At 39.6% G+C, this 22,773-nt stretch overlaps 1 protein-coding gene across 5 annotated transcripts in view; it reads right to left on the reverse strand.

The window, feature by feature from the left end:
* ANO6 (anoctamin 6) overlaps window positions 1-22,773 on the reverse strand; it is a 67,171-nt gene that overhangs the window by 43,521 nt on the left and 877 nt on the right. The gene's annotated exons all lie outside the window — the stretch shown is intronic.

Below are 22,773 nucleotides of genomic sequence, written 5' to 3' on the forward strand. Positions count from 1 at the left end.
ACTACCTGAATGTGTACTTTGATAAGATTTGTTCTAACAGTGGTTTTCAAGGGCAGCTGTGCCAGTTTGTGCAGTTTTCATCTGGAAGAGACCATTCTAGTCTCTCAGAAATACAAAAACAGTACCTGCAAAAACTCAGCTTTGCCAGAAAAATTATACCCCCAAAATCACTTAATTTATTTCTCCTACCTCCCTCCAGCATTATGGTAAAGTCAGTTTTAGGTATGGAGGACAACAAAAAATTGCAGCACAGAAGTTTGGTGCTAGACACTACGAAAAACTTCCTAACAGCAAGAACAGTAGAAGAGAGTTCCTGGGAAGGCAGGTGAGGTCATGTGATGTCTTCAATATCCAAGATTATTTAGTACAGACAAATTAAGTACCCTGGAACAATTTAGGCCATGTTGAATCTGGCATCAGCTTTATGAGGCTGGCCTAGCTGAGCTTTTGATGTCCTTCCCCAGACCCAGTTTCCTCTAAGTCTGGTCACAGTGTTCTCATAGTTATGCCTAAAGGCTACTGTGCTGAGATTTTACATTAACATAATAGTTCTGCTTACTTATATCTTCTTCAGAAATGTTATCACTCCTGTTAATATTTGAATCACAGTACATCAAGGCTAGATGTTTGTGTTCTCTCACCCAGCCAAGTAAAGCAAAGAAGGTGCAAAGGAACAAAGAAATCTACTTTGTGCCAGCATACTCTGATTTTAATTGACAGATACATCAAGTTCTGTCTTCAAGCAAGCCAGGCAACATATGCTTTTTTCAGAACATTTAACCTAATTTCTTTCTGTAGTCATAGTTCTGAGTGTCTTCTCAATTACACCAGTTGGTCTTTGATCTAGTCCTCTCAAAAGATGCTGTTGTAAAAATTTTAAGTACTGAAAATGTGCAAACTACTTTACAAGAACATCTTGGTGGTATTTGAGCTGCCAATATACCAGTGGTATTTCCAGCTGCCTGGAGATTGCTCGTCAATGCAGGACACTGAACTGAGCTGTCAGCACCTGACACCTTACCTCAAATATGCCTACACAGAAGTTCTAAGAAGTCTATGTTAATCCCACACTACTTCTTTATAACCTATGTACATCCCATTCTCTTGGCCAGGCCATGGGAGATGAATCCTGCTGTTTATTCTACCAGTGATTTGTTTTATGAATTTTGTCTATGGCTTTTCTTTCTCACAGGTAAGCCAGAATTTCTGACAGGATTGAATAAAGACCCAAAAAATTCCTTGATAGCCAACGCAAAATGTACAGTCTTTTCAATAGTTAATTGATACTGACAGTGAATGGTTTTGTAAGTTCAGTGACTTCTCATTGAATAATTCAAATTTAAAGGCTTTAATGAACATAGCTACTATCAATCTCTACCTATTGCTATAGGTGAGAGGCTATGGCCTACTGATAGACATGTAAGCTGCTCTTCCTTTGTAAGAAATCTAAAGAAGAATTTATAAAGAATTAAACCTTTCCTTGGGATCTGAATAGTGAAATAATGGAAGCTGTCCAAAACACACGCAGTGGGGATGAAACAGGTTATTTTGAATCTGTAAATTAAAGAGGACTGAGAACGAAAAAAAAAAAATTAATATCCAGGAGTGAAAAAAGATGCTGTCCAAAAAAACCACTGATGACAAGGAAACCACAAAAATGTTGGATAAGCTGATGTTTGAAAGGACCACTGGGCTTGGCTCTGTAACAAGGACATTGTCAAACATGCCTGAAGATGCCAATCTTTTTTTGACAAAGAAATTTTATCTATTTGCTGTTATTGATTTCCTCTCAAATGAAAATAGTCAGAGATGAAAAAGAGCCACAGCACTCTTTGGCCTTGTAAATCACCTGCATTAACCCAAATTAATAGGCACCAACTTATCCAGAGAAGTCAAGAAGATTTTACAAGACTAAACTCATAGTACCTGGTATTTAACAAGCCTGTGAGACATTGCTAAGGACAAGATCTCAGCCCTGGCACTGAACATGGCATCTCATGAGCAACCAAGAATGCAAAGCCAGGAAGTGACATCTGGAATGCCCAGGCCTCGCTGCTTTGCTATGGAGATCACATCACCTCTCACTTTCCTCAAAGTGTTTTGTGAGAGTGCTGACTGTCTTTCACAGAACTTTTAAACAGTCTAAGCCCCAAATCCTCTTCTTAAAGGGAGAAAAATAAGTTAAGAGAACACTGTGCTCTCCTAAGTACAAAATTGATGTGCTCAAGAACATCTGCTCAGCCCCTCAGTGGGACTTGCCTGCATCATGGAGTTCCTCCTCCCCAAAGAGGGAAGTTTACAGGATGGTTACAGAAAATGAGATGTTGCAAAGCCAGACCGCAGAGCTGGGGCACAGCAACTGGTCTGCAGTACCTGGCTGCATGCACAGTGCTGCCCACAGCAGTGCAGGAGGAAAGCAGGGCAGGAATGGGCAGCAGGCACTTACTGAAGGAGAACACTGAGGAGATGATGTTTCAAACCCCCATTCAAGCTTCACTCACAGCCCTGCCCTCACATAGCCATGCCTGAGGCAACAACATGCACTGCACATTGTGTGAACATTATGTACACAACAAGACACACTCAGGTTGTTTAGGCCTCAGATTGCAAAGAAAATCAGTATAACAAAATACCTCACTGACTGGAAAATATCAGGAAATATTTACATGCAATTTTTATCTGAATTGACACATTTCTTGATACGTTTGACAGCACTGTCACCACATTAAAAAAGGGAAAAGTGATTAGTAAAGTCTGTGTGTTCTAATGAAAATCAAAAGAGACTCAAAGAACTGGATGGAGTGAGATTGTTCCCATCTGCGGGGATAAACAAGATCCAAAGACTGTGGTCTTTGTCCACGTGATAATTTTTCCTGACTAGTTGTGCTCTGGGCTATGGTCTTTTCTCCATGTACATATGAGAGAAGACATGATAAATACAAATTATCAATGGTTTCACCTCATTCCACCAAAATACTATTGGTTTCATTTAGTAGCATTCATTCTGTTAAGTTCTGTGATTAGAATGTGTTTAAATCAGTTTTATTTCATACCTGTAGACCTCATTTGAAGAATACATGCTACTAAACCCGACATTCTTCACTTTCAGAAAAATTATGTATTAGAAGTGAAATTGAATTATTTTTATATCAAACTATGCTTTATAACTTATTATTTATAGTTAATGAGAGATCTACACAGCTGCCTTCCATGTGAAAGTCTTGTTCTCTTCTTAGGGTCACCTGCAGTCTTACAGCATGTGAGAAAAATGGTGACAATTAGTAATGTTAAAATGTAGTAATGCCAAAATGGCTTTCCAGCTGTCAATAAATTACATACCTTGTGTGCTCACACAGTGTAGATCTGCAGATATCATCAACCCCAAAACCTAATCTATGCCACATAATAAGAAAAACATTGATTTTCATTTCAGGGGCCCAAGGAAACCTAATAATGAAGCTGTAGATGCTGCTGGAGCACAAAGGAAATGAAATGGCTGTCTTGGAAGATGATTCTTTCTTGTTTGAAAGACTATTTCCATTAAGTTATCTTCTTTCACAGCTGTGCAAACAAAGGATGGGAACATGTGGAGTGACTTTCAAAAATAAATGCACTTTCACGGCCAACCCTAAACAAGAAAACATTCAGTTGGGAATATAATAGAGGGCATTGCAAGTCTGAGTCAGGGTAGTTCACCAAAAATAATAAAGCAAATAGCAGGCAGTTATAAAAACAAGAAATTTGACTTTGTGGAAATGATTCTGCTGATAGCAATACCTAAATATTTAAGAGACACTGAATTGGAATGTTTGGGAGGCTCAGTAATTGTCAAAGGGTTCTTATGTGCTCAGAACTCAAAGTGGGCCAATTGCCCAAAACCTGTGGCAAAAATCCTAAAATATTTCAGTGACACCTGGATTAGCCCCAACCTCAGTTTCAAAAACAAAACACTGGGCTAATGATGTTTTAGTCACAATTCTGTGATTTCAAAGTAATCTGCTGAAAAGCCAAAGTTGGCTCCTGTTTCTCACTGTTGTAGTCCATGCCAGAGCCAACCTGGCTTCATCTAGTATCCACATCCAACTCCAGCTGACTGTAAATCACTGCAGAAATTCAGTTGCTAATTAGAACATTTGAAATGCTTTTTCTCAAGCTAAACAGTTTACCCACCTTCAGCTGAAATGGCTGTCAGAAAGAAAATTTTGGCTCTCATCTGTCAATAGGCAATTTAAAGACAAACAACCTTTGGTTTAAGAATGTCTACCTGCTATAATTTTAAACAATATTTGGTATGCTTTTTGCTTGTAAACTGATTGTGTGCATGGTAAACACATGGCTTGCTTTGTCAAAGTATAAAGCAATGGAATAAAGTGATTAAGTCAGCAGGCTTCAGACTGATAATCTTTTCAGGCATTAATTTCAGGTTGGAGTATGGGCTTGAATAATTTTCTCTTCTCCACACATGTCTTTTTATAATCTAGTAAGTAACTTAAATATATTAAAATGATGCAACAAACAAGCCTTCTTAAATTTTTCAATTAAGGGCTGCTTTGGCTTAATTATTTATGGATTCAGGTAGAAAACTACTGTAGTGCTGACTGTCAAATGAGCCTACTTCATGATTGATTCTGTCCGACTCCTACAAACTGAGGCATACATACATGCATATATATTTAATTTCTTTCATTTTTAACAATAATTAAAACATTGTCATTCCTGCTGTCAAAAATGCAAGTTCTTAGTTTCTAGAGTTAAGAAAAATAATGACCTCCGTCACATTAAGAACATAAGACATAAGGGATCAGCTGGGTCACCGAATCCAGCACAAGCTTACAGACAACTTTGATTTTTAGCTTTGTTAGAAAGTTCTGAGAGAAAAATTTCTTTACTTGGAATAATCTGTTTCAGTCTTCAAAAGGGATCAAGAAGAACGGGCTGCATTTTTTTCCTGTAGCAGCAAATAAAATCCAGGTGGAAAAAGATGAGATACACTAATTTTAAGAACCCAAAGGGCTTTAGGACAGATTTGCAGAACATACTATGTATATAAAGTTACAGATAAATTCTTGCTGATGTACTCAAAAGTGTCCAAGCAGATTGAGAGTTTTAATGCCTAATTATATTAAACACAGCATGTCCCTCAGTGACCAGAATGAATCAATCAATTTCATTAATCGATACATCAATTTCTTTACTTTAGTTAATGTGTCCCTTGCTTAATAAATTATTTGAAAAGCAAAATGTTTCATAAATGACTTTTTTTTTAAAGTATACAGCACGTTTAAGACAACTAATAAACATGTTTTCCTCTATGGTTTATTAACTCTACTTTCCAACAAGATGCATCTATATACAAGTTCAGAGTAAATAGGAATTATCTAGTAGATTAGAAAGAAATTGTTCAACAACAAATTAAAAATCAAAGTAAGTGTGCATTGAGCTATATACTTGTTGAAATTAATGTGTATCTATGGAACTAAAGAAGACATGTAGAGCCCTAAAACAGGATTTGGGAGTAACCAAAACATTCAGTTCCAGAAGTGCAAACTGAAATAATGACTTTTTAACTGCTGGCTAACAGGCGTTTCCTGCCTTGCTGTCAGACACTGTGGGTAATTCCCTTGGGGTTGCCAGGGTCCAGACTGGGTATAGCCCCTGTGGTGCCCTCAGAAATGTCATTATGCAGTAGAACATGGGGGGTTTAGTCTCTTAGCTGCTTTACCAATCAACAAGAAAAACTTATTTCTCTTAGAAAGCCTTGAAAATAAAAATTCAGGTTACTACATATTACAACCCGTAAATTAAATCAGTAATTGCAATCACTCCTCTTTGGTTAATACAGCTCTTACAGAAACTGGCTTTCAAGGTTCTTTTGAAAAAGAGAAATTTATAGACAAATGTGGCCAGTAAGCAGATCAATAAGACTTCAAACTCAAACTCATGAACACTGAAATAGTCCTGGTTCAACACAGTTTGTCATTGCAGATCCTCATTTGAAAGACACAAAGGAAAGGACTGGATCCTGGTTTTTCTGTTTCAGAATTTTTTGTGACTACAAAAAAGGTAAAAGGTACACAATACCACTTGATCTAGCACAAGAGACACCGCCAGATTTTCAGGCAAAGGAAATAATTTTTCAGTATAAACCCTAAACTGTTATTCTTTTTCTTCAGGACACTACCTTCTTTTGTATACAGGATGGGGCTGCAATGATGATGACTCCAGGTTTGACTAAGTAAAACTTGTCTGTCTAGAGTTTTAACTTATTTTTGCAAATACAGGTAGCATATAGGTGGAGAGATTGAAAGGAAGAAAGATTATCTATTTGTCAAAGAATTTGCATACAGTCTTGGAGAAGTGGCCAGTGTCCCAGCTTCAGGATCTAATACACATGGCACTGAGCAAGCTGCTCGAACAAGGTTTGGCCCAGCTTTTCCCAGCACAGTTTTCAAGCTAACTGCCCAGGGTGCTACTGCCAGGGAGCTCAGCACTTCTACAGCACAGCTGGGCATTTGTCACTAAGAGAGACGATTTATAAGAGCATGTAGTGACAAGACAAGGGGGAATGGCTTCACACTGAAAAGGAATATGTTTAGAATACATATTAGAAAAAATCCTCTACTGTGAAGGTGGTGAGGCACTGGAACAGGTTCCCCAGAGAAGTTGTGGATGTCCCATCCCTGGTTGCATTCGAGAGCAAGCTGGATGGAACTCTGAGCAACCTGGTCCAGTGGAAGATGTCCCTGCCCATGCCAGAAGGGTTGGAACAAGATGATCTTTAAGGTTCCTTCCAACCCAAACTGTTCTATGATGATTCTATGATGAAGTATGGTGTGGTATTTGTAATAGCAAAATTGGGAAATGCTCTTATTTCTGAAAAATGTGTCCCAAAGCTTTTGTCATTGGTGAGCATTTTTAGACAACTTTGAAAGAAAAGCAGGGAGTTTATCAGCAATAAACCCAGAATGGGATTAAGACCTCACTGTACAAAAGTGGTTGAAAATGAATTATTTTCTTCTGGCCCTGCAGAAGATGCATTCTAGGGATGCCTGCCAGTGCAATCTAGATCTCCCTGTTCAGCATCTTGTGTTTGTACAACCCTTGCAGAAGCATTTTACCTTCCCCACATCTTAGCAATCACTTCAGCAGCCTGCATTCCTATGAAAAGGAATCCTAAAAATGCATGTCTCCTTAAAAACAGGACTTAGGCAACATGACACTCACATCCCTGTTGGATATAGTGTTCAAATGCGGTAAAAACACCATAGAAACACAGGACAAAAGGAATGAAAATGTTCTGTGCAATGCTTGGATAATTTGAGTTAAACAAGATTTGGAGCCATGCTCTTAATGAGGAAGATAAAAAGAAATCTGGAATTCCTACCAGTTTACTGAAGGAGGCAGTGGACTTAGGAGCAAAAAAAGAACAATGATTGTGTACATAAAAACTGAAACTTGCATTTAAACAAATGGCAGGAAAATGGAAGTTGCCTGGGCAATACTAATGCTGACACTGCCTAACTTCTAAGTGCTCTACTTTGCAACCTTAATGTTAACATTTTTTAGTCATAATATATTATTAGCTGCAACCAGTTAGGGATTCTATGGCTCCTGCTGCTAACCGGTAAAATTTGCATTTAAATATGGAGAAAGATTACTGCTGGCTATACTGTATTATTTAATTATATAGTCAGTTTAGAAATGAAATTATATCTGAAGCATTTGAGTGATTCCCTTGAGCAGAAATGATGTAACAATTATTACTGCAATTGGCATGAGGAAACTTTGCTGAAAGTCTAGAATTTCACCTAATCAGGAAATTTGATTAGTGGTCCATATGTAGCAGCACTCTGTGCTGCTGCAGAGTAATCTCAAAATGCACTGCAAGAAAAGTAATCATAGTAACTGTGGACATTTTTTCTCATGGATCAAATTTATTAAGTTTTAAAGGTCAGTTCAGAATAACATAATTAGTGTAAATTCAGTACCATGATGGAAAAAACCACAACCAACCAGTGTGGTTGTTTTAGCTTATTACAATCACTGTGAATACAAATCCTGGCTTCTGCTGAAAATTCAACTCATGATGCCCAGCAACTATAGCTGGGCAAGGTCTGACAGCTTCATGCCAGACAGCCGTGGCTTTGAAGACACAGAGGTTTCTAAACCACTTTCTGGGAAAAGAGGCATTTAACAAGAAGGATGCACGTGTGCATGCAGCTTTCTAGTAAGAGTCGTGTGGGCAGGCTGATAGAAAATAAGAATACACTTCCTCTGCCTGGCATTGAAAAGTCCACTCTTCAACTAAAGTTAAAAAATAAATACATAAGAAAATACAAACTCAACAAATTTATACACAAATACATTTGGAAAACATGAAGGCACTAAAAACAAACTCCAGAGAGAACACAAAAATCTTTCCCTGGACTTTGAGAACATGGAAGTGGAAGGATGTAAGATTGCAACACCCATTACGGTCCTCTAACAAGACTGTGGTGATGGGAAAAAATAAAGTAGATTCCTCTGGAGAGAGAATGACATGCTGAAGGTTCTGGTCATTCAGTTACTGGTAAAGAGCCCCCACCTTTAAGTGACTGTGAATGCAGAGATCAGGCACTGCACATTTACCAGACCAAGCCTTGAATTTAGGCAGGGTTCACAACGCTGTTAGCTTTCCAAGGTAATGCCACCATCAAGCCACGCCTCTGGCTGCAATCAGCCTCTTGCTGGGATGGGTGCTCTGTCATCTGGCTTGTAAGCCCAGCTGGTGACTTGTCTTTTCTGTCAGATGGGGAGTGAAACGCACTACTGCCTTGTGGTCATTCAGCTGCAGGGCTTAGCACTGCTAGGTTCCTGGCTTTCGTCCTTGGGCAGAATGCCTGCTCCCAGTCCCCAACTTTATGTTACAGGGGAGTCAGTGGCCAACAGCTTGCCTTCTGTGCAGGTTCTTACTGTGCCTTTTCACCAGTGAGTGAACACTAAGCCTGTTCACTAGCTTTACACAAGGTCAGTGGTCCACCTAGCCCAGCCTCCTGGCCCTGAGAGAATCCAGTGGTGCCTTGGGTCAAAACCACCATTCGGTGTTCCGAAGTGTAAGATGTGGGCACAGAGGCAGGGAAGCTCCCACAATATGATCAGACAGAAGCAGTATATATTTTTTTAGATCATCTTAAATGCTTTTGAGCCTGCAACTGCTTCTTATACTTCTTAGCTCTGGGATGAGTGAGGAGCAAGTTTTTAATCACCTCCTTTCCATGAGGTGGCACATTAGAAATATTCTCAGATATATTACACAGTACCACAAGCTCTGAGGCAGATGCCAAAGATATCTGAGAAAATGTACAAACAGTCCTGCCCATGAGACAGAGAGAGCTTTTTGATTGCTTGACGTGCAGCAATTTTAATAAAGTAGCAGGTATCTACCTTAAGATTTGTGCTTATAAGAAACCTATATAGAAGGATTATTCCCTGGGTAGAGTCATACTTCAGATTTCAGAATGGTCACCGACCACCATTGTGAACAGGTCTTTCAGAGTAAGAACAGCAGGGCAGCTTTAGACCCAGCAAAGTGAGCACATGACAGTCTGGCATAAAGTGCCATTTCTAGATTTCTCTAGCAATTGTTGCCCCTTCATAGAAGATTAGCCATCCCAGATTGAGTAAATTCTCTCTAAGAACTTATCAGGAAAGAATACCCATGAATCTAAAAGTACAAGTTTCCTTTTGCTTGGCACAGGGAATAAAAATATGGGAAATTGGTATTTTGATAGTGTATCTCAGGAGGGAGCTAACAGAACTCAGGACTACACTCTAACGATGCTGATGAAAAATGACTAGCATTGAATCTTAGATACCATTCAGCTATAAGAAAACCAAGCAGCAAGAATAATAAGGAGGAAAAAGCCAAACCCTTGTTTTCCTGCTATCTCACCTATACCTCAGTGTAATTCCAAGAAATCTTAAAAGAAGCCCCCAGAAGAAGAAATGAAAGCTTTGTTCTGGAAAGCACGGAAAGACATTTTTCTTTGGTGTCTATAAAGAATCCTGCTAAACTGTTTTACGATGTTATGAACATACCAGATGGCAGTAACACAGGAACAACCACAGGGTTTGCTCATTTTGTACAACATTATAGATCTCCAGGAGAGTACAACCAGTGCTGAGAGACCCAGCGACAGCCCTCTTCACAAATTCATTCTCACCGAGTTTCTAATCCATTTCTTCAAAACTGTGGAAGTGAGAAAATATAAAATATCAGTTTTCCAATGAAATAAAACCAAAACCCAACCAGCAGCCTTTAGAGAGTTGTTATTCATTTAAGCTGAGATAAGAATGCTTACGCATCTCATTATAACAGTAGGAAAAATGCAGTGTGATGGGCTGTTAGGAGGTTAGTCATTATTCCTTGATAACAGTATGCTGAGATTTGTTCTGTTTTTGAAGAGGAGACCACAGGAGCTTTACTGCAGATTCCAATGTTTGCATCAAAGGTAAGAAAAATGACCTTTTGAAATGTGTGGATCCAGCTCCTAGAGTGTAAGACTAGAAGGTACCAGCAAGGTCATCCAGTCTGATCCCTGAACACACACTAGAGGATTTTACCTCCAGATTTTCATTTAGTTTAGTATCTGCAAACTGGAGCAATACAGAAACATGAAATCACTGAATGACTCCTCTATCCCTGCTTGCTCCAGCTTGGCACTTTGGCTGTGCAGTCTGGACCCGAAGAGCATCCTATGCCACTTGTGAGTGACATTTCTCTTCTGCATGAGCCAGATCTGTTCATATGGACTTAAACTTGGCGTTCTGAACACCAAGAGAATGACTGGCCCTAAAGATGACACAAGAAAAAGGCGAAAATAGTGACAGATATGGAAAAGAACTGGAAGACTCATCATGAAAGCAAACAGGATTTCTCTGATGTTTATTTTTGCATGCAAGGTGTTCCTAAGGAACATCCTAATGAGACAAATGGTTAATGGGTTTGTTCAGTGAACTGCACACAGTGAGAGATGCAGAAGCTCTTCTGATGGACACATTTGATCTTAGAGCACAGGATAAACATCTATCCCCAATGCATTTAATTAAACTCTCCTCCATTCCGAGGCAACAAAAATAAAGACAAGGATACACCAAACCACAGCTGATAAATGGAGTATTATTATTTATGCTTTCATCATGAATAACTCTGGAAAGTAAACAACTGAGAAAAAACCCCACACTGGAAAACACCTACTGAACAGCTACTACCCCCAGCCTCTGGGGACTAAGATTGCAACATTTACATACTTAAATAAATTCATGGATGCTGCTGGATCCACTAATCTCAAAAGGATCATTCTCATGTTTGTGTTCTCATGTTTGGCTTGTAATCCTTCCCTACATGGACTGGAACATAGAAAGGAGCAGCAGCCTGCTACCTCAGAAGTTTATGCTGTTGTGTGAGAACTGTAGGAGCAGGCTGCAGGTAATCCTGTAAAAATCAGTATTCCTACCACAGCCTGAGACAAGTATGTGAAATGGTGGCAATGTAATAGCAATCAGAAGCTTGAGCCCACACTCCATAAAATATCATTGGTTTTATGTTTTCTTTCCCTGAGTAATTTCAGAGGAGTTAGTGAGATCTGATCTAAATCATCTCTGTTAAAAGACAGTATTGCTGATATTTTAAGAAGTAGAAAGGATGAAACCAAGAAGCGGCACAAGCTGTTTATTATTTTTGTGTGAACACTCTCCCTCCCCCGCCTAGGTCTCACACACGCCCAGAACCTGGCCTGATAAACATGCATATACTCTGAAGGCTGACTTGCTGTAGGACTGCGACAGAACGCCTTGGAGGGGACTGTAGACTTTGGCCTCTGGTCGAAAGTCTGATAAGCTGCTTTTATACCACTGCCAGTGTTGAAGGTCCCTGAGGGCCTTCTTGAATCAGGTGTTTTCTTCATTGCTTAAAATAATGTGATTTATTTTTGTTTGTTTGTTTTTTTGTCCCAGATCAACTAACACAAATCAGCTGTCCTTAGGCAGGAAATATAAAGAAGACAAGCCACTTCTGCTTTTGTCATGAGACAGATTTGCCAAGATCAACCTCAAGCATACTGTCAAAATTACTACTCCTTTACAGAGGGAACGAGCACACCCTGCCTTCCGTGTGTTTTACAGGAGGGCAGCCCATGCACAGCAGCTGCCCCAAGCTCCAAACACAGGTTTTTCAGCAGCCAAGCTGATCCCTTGGTGTTCCTCACCAATGCCAAGTCTCCAGGCAGCAGCTATGGAGCCTTTTCATTGGGAGCTGACATGATTAACCCAATCGTAATTGCAGATAGCTGTTTGGTCAGACTTCAGTGCCTATGGATCAATGAGCTATCTAATTAGAAATCTTGAGATATATTTATAAAATTCTACCCACTGCTATTAAATTTACATGTCTCAAAGGAGATACATTTGAATTTCTGTAATGAGATTCTCAGCATGTTTGCTTTAAAGTAGTTCCTATACTCAGCTGTTATACAGTGTGTTTACAGGAGGGTCCCAAAAAGATACTTTTAATTACTTTAAGAATAGTGAAAATATTAAGTTTAAAGTTAAAACCTAGAGGCATTTTTTAACTTGTGTGTAGGTGCAAAGACTCCTGCCTGCAAGCATTCTTGGTGTTGGACCCAGAGTTTAGAAACAAACTGTACTTTTGTTTCCTAATCAGGAAATACTTTGTAGTTTTAGTAATTGAAGGACTCTTCAGATTTTACTGTGGTGACCAGGGGCAGGACCCAAGGAAATGGCTTGAACCTGTATCGGGGAGGATTAGGCTGGGTATTATAAAAAGATTCTTCACCCAGAGGGTGTCTGGGCACTGGAATAGCCTCTTCAGGGAAGTGGTCGCAGCACCAGCCTGACAGAGTCCATTTCAACAATGCTCTCAGGCTCATGGTGTGATTCTTGGGGCTGTCCTGTGCAGGGCTAAGAGCTGGACTCAATAATCCTTGTGGATCCCTTCCAAATCAGCTCATTCTGTGACTCTGTGATAAAAGAACTTTGCTTTTCTTGCAAACTCCAATAAACTTACAAAAACATCTGAGGCTCTACTTGTCTGGACTGCATTGCCCTTGAAGCTTTTTCTCTCCTCACTTGGTCATTGGCAAAGAACAAGTCAAAAAATATAATCCAGCATTGACTCTTCTATTCTTCAGGTTATGTTTTTTTTAATTTATTACATGTTTAAGTTTTACCAAGTATTGTAGGAACTATTGCTGGGTTGTGTGTTAAGCACTACCACCAGTTTATAGATCAAATTTTGCTATGGTGCAAAATTCCTTCTTGCATTTTATAGACAGCAGAATAATTAAATGAATTTAATTATTTTTCCTAGAATAAATCAACATATACGGAGATGATGGAAGATTTAATAGAGATATTCCCTCCATTTGGGACTAATTCTGCTTTATCTACATTATTTACAAAAATAATGCTATTCCCACTCTAGTCAAAGGGACTGCTCACAAGGGTAAAGTGTGCCTTGCTTGACCTCATCTTTGTTCATTAATGCCTATAAAAACTCCATTAGACTACTTACAGAAAAAACACACAGAAAAAGAACACCAATAATCTTACTAATATTGCACACAAACTAATAAAACTCTCTGGCACTGCTAGAGCCCTCTGGATTATCATCTCAGCCTTCTTATTATCTCTAACAGCAGTGCCAAACCTACAGCAGTGGAATTTTTTTTTTGCAAATAACTAATGGTATAAAGATAGTATTTTTTTTTTCCTGCTGGATAAATTACCAATGAACACATTGTAATTTTTACTATATATTAAAAGTATGCATGAAAATGCCACAGATGAATTATTTCAATTCACTGCACCCATAGCTATATTATGTTAGTCCCTTCTGTAGTTTATTTTCCTGATTAACTCAACTGGAAGTATCTTTATGCCACTGCTTAATGAGTTCCTGACCAGATAGGCGAATAGACTCAGAGAATCACAGAATCATAGAATGGCCTGGGTTGGAAGGTACCTTAAAGATCATCTAGTTCCCAACCCCCCTGCCATGGACAGGGACATCTTCCACTAGACAGGTTGCTCAAAGTTCCATCCAGCCTGATCTTGTACACTCCCAGGGATGTGGCATCCACAGCCCCTCTGGGGAACTTGTTCCAGTGCCTGACCACCCTCACAGTAAACAATTGCTTCGTAACAGCTGCACTGGCCAGCCCTCCCTTTGTGAATACTGTCAAGAGTTCATCCTCTTTCACTTTTAATTACTTTCTTTCTTAGACTGCACACAGAACTCAACATGTTTTGCCTTCACTTCCATTTCCTTAACTTTTCATTTCTTCAACACTTCTTATTTTATGAGAGCCTTCAGTGAAGACCCAGGTTTGTGCTACATGAGTCTCTCCACCGATCTAAGCTCAAGTCTGGTGCTTATCTCAGGCTTTCTCGCATGACAGTAACAGACCACAGCTTCTTCACAGCCTGTTTGGTCATGGCTCTTAACTCCTCCACTGTGTTAGCATACCCTTGGATTACTAATACCAGTTCCCAGCATCTTTAGCAGGGTTGCTATACCACCAGTATTTTATAATCACTTCTCATACTTTCCAGCCTGATCTGCAATCCAGATGACATTTTTTAGTTACTATTCCTCCCACAAAGGAAGGAAGGAATCCACAATATTTCACCCACTGAAAAGTCACTAATCTCATCCCCTTCTCTTGACACAAGCCCATTACCATCACCACACCACCACGAGGTGCAGGGCATCTCAGCACAAGCTCTTCTTGCTCCCACTCTTCCTAGACAGTGAAGATTCCTTATCTGACTGTAAATTCCCAAAATAGTAATGGTTGAGGGACAGGTCACAGGTCTCTGCTGCAACCGTGGAAAAAGAACTAAGATCTTTCAGTCTGAAGAGAAGGCTCTGGGGAAACCTTATTGTGTCATTTTGGTACTAACTGGGGGCCTATAAGAAAGATGGGGACAGGTTTTTTAGTAGCTCCTTTAGAGAGGGGTGATGGTTTTAGGCTAAAGACAGTAGACTCAGGCAACATAAAAGGAACAAGTTTTTAAAAATGAGGTTGGTGACACACTGGAACAGGTTGCCCAGAGAGGTGGTTGATGCTCCATCTGTAGAAACATTAAAGGTCAGACTGGATGGGGCCCTGAGCAACCTGTTCTAGTTGAAAATGGGGCTCATGACAGGGGGCTTGGACTAGATGAGCCTTAAAGGTCCTTCCAACCTAAACCATTCTGTGATTCTGTGATCTTCCTCCACCCATGCTAGAAGCCTACAGGACAGACACACACCATGGGCACTCAAGTTTTCCAGGTGTTTAGCCTGCTGCATCAGCTGGTCTCAAACAGCACTGAACACAAAAGAGGTAGTAGCTGTTTCCTGCAGCAGAACACTGCTGTGCAGCTCATTCTGATTACTGTACTGTAAGCAGTCTCCTATGCAAATATTTAATGTCCCATGATAAATCATATCTAAAAAATGCTGGAGAACCTGACTAACCAGATTAATGGGGCCAGAGGAAATCCATCTACAAAAAAATGAAAGGAAGGGAAACAGTAAAAGCAAAGCAAAATCTGCTGTTGGTGGCAGTTCTTACAAAACTTTAATTTTCAGTTGTGTCTAAATAATATTGATGAATAGTGGTTTAGATGGAAATTATTTAATGTAAAAACTAAACTGAAGGACCTTTATACAGTATTTTGAAACTAAGCTGCTGTTTCCACCATATGAGTCACAAAAACAATTAAAAGAATGTTTATGGTCCAGCAGACTTGTAACTACACTTCTTAAAGTTCAGTTTGCATTTTAATATATTTTATTAATTTTCCAATTTGAATCTGGCTCTCATTAAGGATGCTTCAGGAGCTCACTTCTCAAGTCCATGCAGGGAACTATCCCTATGTCTACTGCTGTTACCAAATGCTTGAGAATGGGGTAGGTAAGAAGAGAATAATTCCATTGAATCAAGCAAAAATAAATTTCAGATGTCTGTATACTCCCTTGGGATGCAATCAAGACACTTCCGTCACAAAGCCTTCAGAGATGTAGGATGTGTGAGTAAATTGTGAGGGGTGGAAAAGACAAAAGATCTATGCTCAGATATTTGCATTCTTGGACTGACTACCAAACACAGTCTATTTGGTGACAGTGTGTATGACTGCCAGCTTTCATTTAGCACAGACACCAGCAATAAGAAGACAAAGTGTACAGTGTCCTTCTCTGCAGCTTTGCATTCCTACCACACTGACACTGAGACTCCCCAGTGAAAGATAAGGCCAGAATGCCAAGAAGACTTAGGCTGCTGCTGTGAGGTGGTTGTGGGTGGGAATATTCCTTTGGTAGCCAAATCAATTTGTACTGCCTCACATGTCTGAGACATTACAGCCTCCAGTTTTCATTTCAACTTCCAGATCCATCAGACTTGAACCATAACACCAGATGGTAGCAGTGTCCGAGTGGTCTCTTCTCACAGCCAGTGCAGCAGATGAACACACCCTCTTCAGAGGTAAGACTGTTCCAGCTATACTCACACTCAGCCTGAGTTTGAATTGAAAACCTCTAAAAATTGCAAGTGATATTAGGCCCATCCCCTAGTGAATAATTCTTAAATTTCATATTAAAAATATATATCAAATATCAGTTTAATAATATATATTCTGTACAGCAATATTTCAGACTGTTAGAAAGAACCATGCCAAAGATATGAACTGTAGCACTACTGACAGTCCACTAAAAACAATCTGATTTTTTCTATTCATCAGGATACAGAGCTCAGCACTTGCATAATATTTTTCTCCTCACCTTTGTTTCTTCAATATAAGAACAGCACACAAACCAACCCATGGCACCTACGTCAGTGCTGTCCTCCTTGATATTCACACTCTGTTAAGTGTATAATTTTGTTAAACACGTAACTACAGCAGTTCCATATGCTAAAGGCCTGAAGCACCTTTTCTAAAGGTTTTCTCATGTCAAGCACATGATATTTAGTTTTATTATTTGTGCATTATGTAAAAAGCGCAGCAATCAGTAACCCCTTTTCTTGGCTACCCCAGTTAATCCCAAACTTAGGCTAATGCTACTTTATTTGACTTTTTAAGGGGGTACCAGACTATTTAATTCATGCCATGTAAAACAAAAGCACACTTCTGTTTGTTTCTTTCTTTTTAATCACAGCAGAAACCACCCATTTTAGTATCGGATTCCGCTTGGGGTTTGCCACATGCCTAGTGGCAAACTAGACTTTAAGTGCACAGCATGCAACCCATCATTTCCTAGGAATTGGCAGGTACGAGGAAACACTAGGATGAGGTGATTTGAATGACAACAACTTTATTGAATGACATAAAGATGATAACTTTATGGACAACACTAAGCTGGGAGGAGTGGCGGACACCCCAGAGTGCTGTGCAGCCCTGCAGAAGGATCTCAACAGGTTGGACAGATGGACAAAGAAAAACTGTCTGAAATTCAGCAAAGGCAAATGCAAGGTCCTGCACATGGGGAAGAATAACCCCTGCACCATCAGAGGCTCAGGGCTGACCTGCTGGGAAGCAGCTCTGTGGAGAAGGACCTGGGGGTCCTGGTAGGACAGCAAGCTGTCCATGAGCCAGCAGTGTGACCTCGTGTCCAAGGAGGCCAATGGTGTCTTGGAGTGCAATTAGTAAGAACATTGCCAAGAGGTCAAGGGAGGTGGTCCTGCCCCTCAGCCCCGGTGAGGCCACATCTGGAATGCTGTGCCCAGGTCTGGGCTCCTCAGCACAAGAGAGACGTGGAGCTCCTGGAGTGAGTCCCACAGAGGGTGACAAAGACAATCAGGGGAATGGACCATCTCTCCTACAAAGACAGATTGAGGGACCTGGGCCTGCTCAGCCTCAAGAAGAGATGACTGAAAAAGGACCTCACCAATGTCTACGAGTATCTGAAGGGAAGGTGTCAGAAGGATGAAGCCAGGCTCTTCTTGGTGGTTCCAAGCAATGGGACAAGAGGCAATGGGCAGAAACTGATGCACAGGGAGTTCCACCTGAATATGAGGAAGAACTTCTTTACTGTGCAGGTGACCATGCACTGAAACAGATTACTCTGAGAGGTTGTGGAGTTCCCCTCGCTGGAGATATTCAAGAACTGTCTGGGTGCGGTCCTGTGCAACGTGTTCTAGGATGACACTACTTGAGCAGGGAGGTTGGATCAATGGCTAACTGTAGTCCCTTCCAATCTTACCCATTCTATGATTTTGAGAATTTCCCAGGTATATAGTAACAGATCTTATTAATAATGCTTCTCTAATTACTCTTGAAAGGTCCTTTTGTGTGGAAACGCAACATCTGTTATAGCATGTGTACATCTTCCACATCTCTGGTCTCTTCAAAAATTCAAGCTCTCTATCTGCACTTTGATATACTGCATAAAGCAGAAATCAACTGATATTAAGACAGCTTTTTGTGAGCTTTTGATTGCATTACTTTCAGTAACTGTAACACTACAGACCCGTTGGAGTTCTATACCAAGTAACAAAACTCTGGCTTTTTCCTACATATTGATTTTAACGAGTTTTCTTTTTTACAAGTGATAATGCTTGAAAAGTCATTTTAAAAAATCTTAAGTTGTTGAGTATAAAAGTGTAGAGTATTTTTCCTCTTAAAGGAACTTCTGGCTTGTTTAAATAGAGTAAAAATTTCAGGGAGTGACTTGTGATAAATATCCACCATAAAATTTATTACTTAATAACCAGGAAAAGAAACAAAACTATTACTATTAAAGTTGTGCAAATGGCACAAGCTGATACAGTGGCAGATAAGTCCTCCTACACTTTGCAGACTTACCTGTAAAATTCACTCATATGTTCAGTACCGCTAAATTAAAAATACAGGAACAAAGTATACTTTCACTTTGATAGGAAGTTTCAAAACAGGAAGTTTTTCATGGAGAACTGGGAATTCAGGTATGGTAAAAACCTTTAAAAATAGATTAAAATCAGGTACATTTGTGAGGGTTGTAAGTTTCCCAAATTCTTGCCTGATTCTCTGCTCTCCTCCAGAATTTATGAATTATAAATAGCTGCAAACTCGTAATTATATTGTAATTAAATATTTATATCCTTACCCTTTGGTTTTTAGGAGTTTTGCAGAAAAATCATTAAATTAGCATTAAAAAGTGAGTGGTACCAGCAGTGTACTTTCAAATGGAACCATACTTCATTGATGTCACTGTGTGGCTTGGATTGTGCACTCATCTGTGGCCAGGATTCTGCGAAAGTGAAGTGGCAGAAATTCAGGAGGTAAAATTACTGAAGTATGAAGAGACGAAGAAATGTAGGTAAACCATCAGTGTAACAGATATAAGAGAAAGGACATGAAGGCATGAGAAGTAGTTTAGATATTGACCAGTGTAACAGACCAGTGTTTTCTGGACCTGTGCAAGTCCCAGCTCACCAGGAAGAGTCTCTCACTGCCCCAATAGTAACTCAGAATAAATGAGACCCTGCATCTGCATTCCTGCTTGTTCCTGCAGGAACATACACACACGAGATGTACCTGAACGAGAACGGTGTCACAAACAGAACACAGGCAGCAGAAATTCTTGATTCTCAGCTCATCAGACAGCTCATTGCCATTTTCAGGAGAGTGGGAAATCGCAACGTGCCCCAATCATTTTTAGGCTGATTGCAAGTCTGAGAAGCTAAAGAGAAGAAATCCAGGTGCAAAAAGAGAAGACTGGAGCAGTTTTACTCACTACTGTAGGTAGACTGAAAAGGAAGAAAATGTCCTTTCAGAAACAGAACTACTTTTTTTAAAAAAATCTGCTTATAAAGACTTGCATGTTAAAAAATTATGAGATCTGGCCCCTGCACTTACTGCCCCTTTCCAGAGGTGGGGATTGTATTTCATAAATTGCAGGACAAAGCCACACTTCTCAAAAAAAGAATTCAACTGTTCAGGCTTTCCATTGCCATTAGAAGACTTTTGTAGAGAATTCCCCATTTTATGCATCATGAAGGCAAACTGGAATAATTTGGAGGACACTGTTAGTATGGTATATTTTCATATTGGAGTACAGTATATGATATCAGTAATATTTGTAGGGTGATACAAGAAGCATCAAGTTATTGAAGCTATTGAATAGGAAAAAATAAAAACTCTAGGCAGGCAGCATGACTAAATGCAGTTCATTCCATGAGGAAACAAGCAGAGAACAGAACAGTGAGCAAAAGTAATGAGGTGAAGAATAGCTATGGCTAGTCTACACAATTTGGATTACAACATTACCCCTTAGGGCAGAGTTCCAGTCGTACAGTGGGCTGAACAACACTGGTTATTTTAGGCTGTGACTCCACAATTAATGTTGCTTGAATAAACCAGTACTGTAGTACATTTTATTGTAGATGCTAAAAATGTGTCCTGAACAACAGCATGAAAGTCTTTTCAGAAAGAAGAGCTGGAATTCTCCCTGAATCCTCCTCAGCATATCTACATTGCATGAGAAGAGAAAGTCTGACATGTGAACATCCTTTTCTTGGTCATCTATAAAGCATGGTCTGGTCATTATTGCAGCAGGGTCAAAAGGTGGGAAGGTGTACACTCAAGGCTCAAAGAACAACTAGGATATACTAGGACATTTGAGTAAAACCAAGACCACAAAGAGTAAGCAAGTTGCTAACATACTCCTATGAAGACAAAAGTATTTCTTGTGGGATATTTAGTCAGGATGGATGCCTCTGGATATTGTCTGCATAAGTTAATTTTTCTGGAAAGTAAATATTCTGTAAATCCTCAAACACAAGCAAACCAATTTCAATATGGTGTTATGTTTGCACCAGGAAAAGAAAAACTTCATGATTTATGGAAAAAAAAAGGATGCCACTGATGTAACAATCCTCTTGAAAACAGCCTGACTCCAAATGAAAAAGTTTCCCATCTTGCCTAAGTATCAGAAAGAAAACATTTCAACTTATCAAGAAGTCTAACCTTAGGACAAGGCTTTCTTCCCCAAACACAATTCTGACCCGAACAATTCATTTCAAAGCTCTGTAGAACAGGCAAAGCAGCTCTGGTACCTCCCTGAGGACTAGGACTTTTGAGTACAGCTCTTTCTCTGGACGCCTGCCTAATAATGCTTCTGACATGAGTGGTTTGCTAGTCATCAGCGTGGATAACCAAAACCAACTGTGTGCCAGAATGAGACAGATCCCTCCCTTTATGTGCCATGACTACAACTTCAATATTCCATAATAATGCTTTTCTGATGAGCTACAAGCACTTTGGATTGATCCTGAATAGAACTGGAAAGAGTTCAGAAATCCTGCTTACTTCCTGAACCAGGGATGATGTCCTTGCGAAAAATGCAGATGCAAGTGGTACAAAAAAACTGGAGGTAAATGGATGATTTACAAGTTTGTCAGACTTGTAAATTATACCTGTAATTATAGCTAACATAAAAACCTTAAGACAGTTACACATGCATTTTGCAAGAGTAGCAAATATGACAAAGCCAGGCGCTGCGTAACAGGCTTTGCATAACAACTCATGAAATCATCAGTGCACAATTTTTAGGCAATTTTGCCACATAAGATGAGTTGTTCCAAACTGCTGTATCCAGTATATGAAGCTCATGACTTGCTGGCTCTGAAAGCTGAACTATCCCCAAGCTGGATAAAGAGTTATGAGTAGGAAACAATTCAGTTTTTCTCTGGGGTGAAGAATGGAAAAGACAGCTGTTGATTAACACTGCAGTGCTGATCCACCCTTTAAATTCAGGGAGTGGAGTCAAACAATACCTTTGCCTCACTTCATATGGAAAATTGAATTTGTCTTTGGACTATTACTGTAAGTCAAGGGATACTCCCATCTGAAACAAAGGCTAATAATGTTGGAGGAAAGACATTCCCTGCTTTCCACAGACATGGGGCGAGGCTCAAACTTTATACACTTTTGGAGTGAGCTAACTGAATAAATGTGGCAGGCTGTATTTACCATTATTAAAGATTAGTATTTGGAGGCAATTAGAGTATTAGAGAAAGTTAATGCCACTAGAATTTTTTACAAATGCAGAAATTCAGACTCAACACTAAAAAACAATCAAAATTATGTGCTTTTCTGTTAACACATTCACAACCTTTTGAACAATAATGAGCAGAAACCTTTTTTATTTATAAAATTTATATATACAGATCCAGCTTCTATTTGCTTGTCTAACTGATTTTTGCCTGCATTACTTATTCGTTAGATTTATTTTAACAAGTTAACTAGAAATAAAAGACTTTAGAATATCTTGGCTACTACAGCTGAAAAACAGCTTCTGAACAGAAGTAAATCTGTGTCTCCTCAATGAAATGAACAGATCCCTTCAGTCTGAACCAGCTGAGAAACAACCCTTTTCAGGCTGTTTTCTGGAAATACTTTAATAGAATTCATTCCCACAGTAAATACAACGTCATTGTCCTGGGCTACTGGCATTGGAACAAGACTAACACTTTGAATTTAAAATTCTTTGTCCATGTTACTGTCTGCTTTTCTGGCAGACACAACAGGCCTTTTTCCCCCCACCCCAGCAAGATTACTATCTTTCTTTGCTTTGCCAATTTTCCCCTTACATTTTACTTTGTTTTGTTGGTTTGCTCATTCTGGCGGGGAGGGAGTCGTGTCACTGAAAGAGGGTAGGTTTAGATTAAATATTAGGAAAAAATTCTTTACTGTGAGGATGGAAGAGGCTGCCCAGAGAAGTTGTGGGTGCTTCATCCCTGGTTGTGTTTAAGG

This window comes from Corvus kubaryi, unplaced genomic scaffold, assembly GCF_017639235.1.
Source record: "Corvus kubaryi isolate FWS band 111438036 unplaced genomic scaffold, C.kubaryi_AGA036_p1.0 137, whole genome shotgun sequence".
NCBI lineage: Eukaryota > Metazoa > Chordata > Aves > Passeriformes > Corvidae > Corvus > Corvus kubaryi.